This window comes from Frieseomelitta varia, unplaced genomic scaffold (assembly GCF_011392965.1).
Source record: "Frieseomelitta varia isolate USP_RPSP 00005682 unplaced genomic scaffold, Fvar_1.2 scaffold_1023, whole genome shotgun sequence".
Lineage (NCBI taxonomy): Eukaryota > Metazoa > Arthropoda > Insecta > Hymenoptera > Apidae > Frieseomelitta > Frieseomelitta varia.
Window position 1 is genome coordinate 211,648 of NW_025108666.1, and position 6,971 is coordinate 218,618.

Genomic DNA, 6,971 nt, shown 5'->3' on the forward strand with positions numbered 1-6,971 from the left:
TATAGCGTACTGATATGAGTTTTCCTTAGTTCACTTGTAAAGCACTTTTTAGATTCGATCGAAACGATTCATCGCGAGCGAGCGAACATTTCTCACCTGCATGCTACATTTCTCTCGCAAATCATCGCAAATTAACGCAAGTTACATCGATTGACCCTCACATTACGCGCAGAAACGACTTCCTCTCTCTCTCTCTCTCTCTCTCTCCGTTCTCTTCTTCATCGTTTTTCTCCTCTCCTCTCCTCTTCCATCGTGGTTTCCTCGACTTTTTCTCTCTCTCTCTCTCTTTTTTTCTTTTAAATGTAACTTTTTCGAATTTGCCTCGACGCGATATAAATGTACGTACACGTTTCTTTTTTTTGTGGTTGCTTCGTAGCGTCGCGACTGTGAAATTTTAATTTTAATTTCGATTTTGGTTGGTACACGCACAACGAAAAATACACGGTCGAAGAGGAGACGCCCCAGTTTCCATCAAACATCGCTGAACATTCCGCGTTGTTACTCGCTCGCTCTGTTCCCCCTAATTTCTCCCCTAAGTTGTCTTTGGCGAACGCAATTCATCCAGCTCGTCTTGAACCGATAAACCGATTTGACCACGATAAAGTTCCTTCTCGAGACGATAATAAGCATCGTGGTTCTCTCCGTTTCTCTTTCATCGGGACGAAAATCGATTGATTTCAGACCCTTTATTTCGGAAATTCACAAATTTTCGTCCAATCTCTCTCAGATTCTCTTTTAGCTGCTCTAGAAACTCTCGAAACTCTCAACACAGGAATAAAAGTCAATCGCCTCGATTCAAAGTCCTTGCAAATTTCATGCACTTGCAAACTTCGTCCACTTTCGCGAGAATGATCCTCTAGAAAAGAGAGAGAGAGAAAGAGAGAGAGAGAGAAGAGATAGAAAAAAAAAAATAGGAACGAGCCGATGGAACGCGACGGAAAGCTGTAAATCGATTAATTGACGGCAGAGCAGCAGCGAGAATTCTCGTTTCTTGTTTTTCCTCTCGCGTGTTTCCTCCCCCCCCCTCCTTCCTCCCTTCCTCCCTCCCCCTTCTAGCTTTCCTGGCTTTCCTCAGCTTCGGGTGGCGTAACAATATTTTTTTTTTCGTCGTTTTCATACAAAAGTAGCAAAAGCTTGGCCGCGAGCGCCGAAGATTTTCCATCTTTTTTTTTCTCTTCTTCTTTTTTCCATCACACCGCGACGATGCTAGCCCTCCTTCGAAACTTCGTCGCGATCCTCACACACGCGATACGTCTCCTCTTCCTTGTCTTCTTCCATTTCTTTCACTTTTCCTCGAAATCGTGTGCGAGCTTCGAATGAAAAGTCTCTGTCGACGACGAGAAAGAAAACAAAAGGGTCGCGTCGTCGCGCGTTCGCGCGCGAGTATCAACTCCATCGGTGGTTGCGTCAGTGTGTCACCGTAGTGTGTCAGTTCCGCGATACGTTGTTTAAACATTTTTCCTTGGGACCGGAAGTACGACAAGAACCGCGTGGATCGTCGGTCTAATTAGCTAGAAACACCTCTCTCGTCAAACACTCACGCGTTACACGACTTGTACGCACGCATACGCAGACCACGTTCATTCTCTCTCTTTCTCTCTCTCTCTCTCTCTCTCTCTCTCTCTCTCTCTATTTATCTATCTATCTATCTATCTATCTTGGGCAGTACAACTATTTTATTTTAAATTGTAAAATGATATGTTACGTTAAGGTCAAGCGAATACGTTGCCCTGGGAAAGGCATTCGAGAGCCTTCGTTTCTCCTCTTTTTCTCTTCTTTCTCCACTTCACGGTTCGCGATTCCAATGGACAATCCGCCATACTTTCAATGGAATCCGAATGAAACATTCGAAAGAAGGATCGGTGACGACGATTCCTCCCCTTCCTCCCCCAGCTCGAAAGATGAAACGGTACCGAACAGGACAAAGAGCAAGAATCATTTTTGTTTTTTTGTCTCTTCCTCTTCTTTGGGAGTCGGCAGAGTGGGGGAGGGGAGTTGCTCGATGACCTTCATGACCTCCATCACTCCGTCCTTGCCATTCACGTTCTCTTACACGCTTCTCCAATTAAATTCGTAATTCGCAATAAATTGACGAACGAACGGATTGATCGGTGCCATTTCATTGCTCCATCACTCACTTTGTCTTCCCTTCCTTCCTTCTTTCTCTTCTCTCTCTCTCTCTCTCTCTCTCTCTCTCTTTTTGTTTTTTTTTTTCTCTTCGTTTGCATCGTCTTGCTCTCTCCGAATTCGCAAATGTAAGGCCTCGCATGGGTTTCACAACTTAGGCTATACATACTTTCCGTCGTTTTCAAACATCACATACGCGTGTCTCTTCTTCTTCTTCTTCTTCTTCTTTTTTTTCTTTCTTTTCGTTTCGTTTCGCTTTAAAATCACTCACGATGACTCTCGGTTTAGAAGGGAACATTGCACGTTGCACGAATTGACTAACTTCCTTCGAAAACCACAGCTAAAACCCCGCTTCACCAATGTAAAACAATTCGTTTTTTTTTAATAAATATATATATATATATGTGTATGTATATATACCTATATGTGTATATAGTTGAAGACACACTTAAGAGAGGATCCGAGGAGTTCGATAAAATTTTTTTTTTCTTTTTCGCCTTTTTTTTTTTCTTGTGTCGTCTATCAGGAAAGAAAAATTATTCAGTCACCGTCTATATAATGAATATATATGTATATGTATATATATATATATATATATATATATATATCCATATATATTATATATATCAACGATCCTCTAACGAGTCAGAAATTCGGTGATATGTGTGTTCGTGTTCGCGGATTCAAGCGGTTTATACACTTTTTTATTTTTTCTTTTTTGCTTTTTTTTTTTCTCTTTTCTCTTTTTCTTGTTACGCTAACAACCAGCCGGAAAACGTTTACGAAAGTCGTCCATTCGGAGCCGATTCCTGGCCAATTTCACGCCGGTTACATTCCAGAATAATTGCGCTATCGTCTCGTACCAAACGGTACCAAAAAACGGTCCCTGTCTTTCTTTTCTTTTTCTTTTTTTGTTTTTTTCTTTTTTCCTCTGAAACTTCCTTCTCCCTGCGAGATCCTTTCAACTGCATTTGTACTTTAGATCGTACAGCGATATACCAGCGAATGTAATTCTGTAATCGAATTCGGTCTCCCTCCTTTTCTCCTCTTGGGAAACTTTGTTCCATTCGACAGTGGATTCCACAGTCGTTGACTTTAGAGTTTAGAGAAACATTCGAATCGTTGTCACAGGCCAAACTGACCAACCTTGCTTTTCGAATATTTCTAAATTTTATTTATTAAGCGCGACGATTTATAAAATGAATCTCGACAACGTTGATCAAATGAGAGAACTTTGCGTTTGGCCGTGGAGCGATAAGTAATTTATCTCAAAGGACGAAATGTGATTCTACCAGCGGGATGTGTAATTTCACGCGTTTTAAATTAATAATGCCTGCACCACGTTTTTACAGTTCTCTCTCTCTCTCTCTCTGTCTTTCTATTTGAGTTTAAATTCCAAAAGGAATTTTAAAAAAAGCATGCATACTATCTATATATTTCTCTACCTCCTCTCTCTCGCGGACTTCATCAATTTGACAAATGCGCGACTAATTAACAACGTTGAAACATACGATTCGTTACGAATTCACTTCCTTCATTCTCCATTTCCTTCTTCCAACAATAAATTTTTCAATGAAAGACAAAAGTCGCAGTCGTAACGGACGATCTCGTAAACGCTTTCCAAGACAATTATCTACCTTAAACGACCTGCTCGGCAAGCCCTTAACGATCTAACGATATGTATCAGAAGAGTGACAAACCCTGACAACCTCGCGTTACTTTCGTTTGTCCACCTCTCTCTCTCTCTCTCTCTCTCTCTCTCTCTCTCTCTCTCTCTCTCTCTCTCTTTTTCCTTCAATCTTTTTCGATTCAGCGACACGCACCATACCTTCTTAGAATTCGAAAATATTCGAAAACCATCGTCGAAAGATCGCCCCCCGAGGCGATTTCAAAAGTTGCTTGTATCAATTGTTTATTCATCGTGTATCTGCCTCGCGATCTTACTGACACACTTCTCGGATTCGCTGAACGATCTCGCTGCCCGACGAGACGATTATTATCTGCGTCGTTGGACACCTCGTCGCGCTCTGAATTTCGCGACGGTCCAGTTCCTCACCGGAAACTCGGGGCCCGGCCAATTTTCTTCAGTTTCCAGGCGGAAAGGCAAGAAGGCGATTCGTTCCGCCTGGACCTTCAATTGGCAAGTTGTAGCAACGTTCGTCTCGCGAAAATTCGAGCAAAAACAAAGAATTTGCCTTGGTTTTTTCCCCCCTTTTTTTTTACGTAGTTATCTTTGAAGTTTATATAAGTATAAGTTCGGTGTGAGAAGATTGAGAAGGTTTGATTCGTTCTTTGGTTCAATTGCGGCGAAATGCGTGATTGCATCATCTACAAAACGAGAGACACATTTCTAAAACTCGACTCGAGTATTTTGTCAAGTCGAATTTTCATTAGAAATTCATTTAGTGTCTGTTAAATTGAACTTTCAAGAGATAGAAATTGACGTAACGACTTTTCGTACAATAATATCTTGACGCCGTTAGCTGGAATCGTAACGTGTAATTAAAATGATAATTTCTTGTTAGCAATTAATTTTACTGGAGAAAAGTTTTCCGAGTGTTGGAATATAATATATATATGTGCAACATTAAGACTATGAGAACCTTTACGCGGAAAGATTCACCAGAGAAATCCTGCCTTTATTAAAAAAAGCCACTCGAACAGAAATGAATTAGAACGAATACTTTGTCTTTCGTCGAGCAACGAGATTCTTTCGATTGTTTCATCAATTTCAAACTCTCGGTGTGCTGGCGTGGCTTTTCACGAAAAAAAAAATTAGAAAAATAAAGGAGCGATAAAAATTGGCCCGGAGCTCGGGGAGCAATCACAACGGCGACCACTAATCGCGAAAAATTAGACCTGTTCCTCGGTGAAACCTAAACCACCCTTGACAATAATCCTTCGCTCTCGTCGTGATCTCTCGCGCACACACGATTCGGTTAACACTCCTATTTACACATCGTATAAATCGAACCACTTTAACCCCTTGCGCTGGCAATTTGGTTCGCGGACCATAACGAGTGACCGAACCGTATACAATAATTCGTCGCTTTCTTTTCCTCTTGAACTCGTCGGTACGATCGAAATTGGATAAAAATCATTGAGAAGTAACAAATTTATTATTCGTTTTGCCCGTGTTATACTTAAATATACCTAAAAACTGAGGGAATATTGCAATTTTGGGACAAAATATTCTCGATGTGCGTGTCACGTCGTTCCAGCGCGAGCGGTTAACCTCCTTGCGCTGGCAACTTGGTTTGCGGACCATAACGAGTGACCGTATACAGTAATTCGTCGCTTTCTTTTCCTTTTGAACTCGTCCGTACGATCGAAACTGGATAGAAATCATTGAGAAGTAACAAATTTATTATTCGTTTTACCCGTGTATACTTAAAACTGAGGGAATATTGCAATTTTGGACTAAATATTTTCGACGTGCGTGTCACGTCGTTCCAGCGCGAGCGGTTAACCTCCTTGCACTGGCAACTTGGTTTGCGGACCATAAAGAGTGACCGAACCGTATACAGTAATTCGTCGCTTTCTTTTCCTTTTGAACTCGTCGGTACGATCGAAACTGGATAGAAATCATTGAGAAGTAACAAATTTATTATTTGTTTTACCCGTGTATACTTAAAACTGAGGGAATATTGCAATTTTGGTCTAAATATTTTCGACGTGCGTGTCACGTCGTTCCAGCGCGAGCGGTTAACCTCCTTGCGCTGGCAACTTGGTTTGCGGACCATAACGAGTGACCGAACCGTATACAGTAATTCATCGCTTTCTCTTTCTTTCGAACTCGTCGGCGTAATATCATCGGATGAGAATTGATTAAGAAGTAACAGACTTATCGTTTGCTTTGCCTGGGTTACATTTAAATATATACTTAAAACCGAGAAAATGTTGCAATTTTGGGACAAAATGGTTCTCGACAGCGCAAGAAGTTAATCGTAATTCGTGTAACAAATGCCCGGCGCGAGTTGTTCCGACGAGGATCAACGTTCAATTGTCACTGAAACTCTAGAGAGAAGAAAGCTTGGACTCGGAAGCGACAACGTGGAAAATTCGAGGAATCTACGAGAAAAGAAAAAAACAGTTGGTGCTTGTACGAAGAGAGCGTATCTTTCGGATCAAGAAATGTCGACGAATTTTCGAACTTCTTCTTCTTTTTCTTCTTCTTCTTGACGAAACGTTTCTCTTTCCATTGTTTCTTTTCTCTTCGCTCTCTGTCTCTCTGTCTCTCTCTCTCTCTCTCTCTCTCTCTCTCTCGATCCACGTGTACGCGATACAACATACATACTAGTCAGCGTTAGCGACAGACCCTACCAACGGAAACAATATCGAGTCGAGCAGAGAATTATCGATTTAGAGGAACACGCGCCGATGCGGCGGCTCTCTGTCCTCCGAGGGAAAAGGGGTTCAAGTAGAAAACGACGAGGCGATAGAAAACTAGCCTATTCAGGCAGGCTTTGAACAGCTTTGGACTTAGTTTCTGAGAGTTTTTTAGTTTGAAGAAGCGTCCCCCGCGAGACAAGTTCAGGACTCGAAGCGACACCATGCTCGTTCTCTTCTCCTTCCTATTTCCTTTCATTTTGCTCTTTTCTCTTTTCTCTTTTTTCTTTTTTCTTTTTTTCTTTTCCCCTCGCCTTTGCCTCTCTCCGAACTTCAACGCGCGGCGCACGCGTGATATGCAACAACGCGGCACAGTGTATACAATTTCATACGTACGAATTTACGGGAGAAAAGGGGGAAGTTCGACGAGTTTGAAATCGGGACGAGACGAATGATACGCGGTACGAATTTGTTTTCTCTTCTTTTTTTTTTTTTCTTTTTTTCTTTTTTTTTTT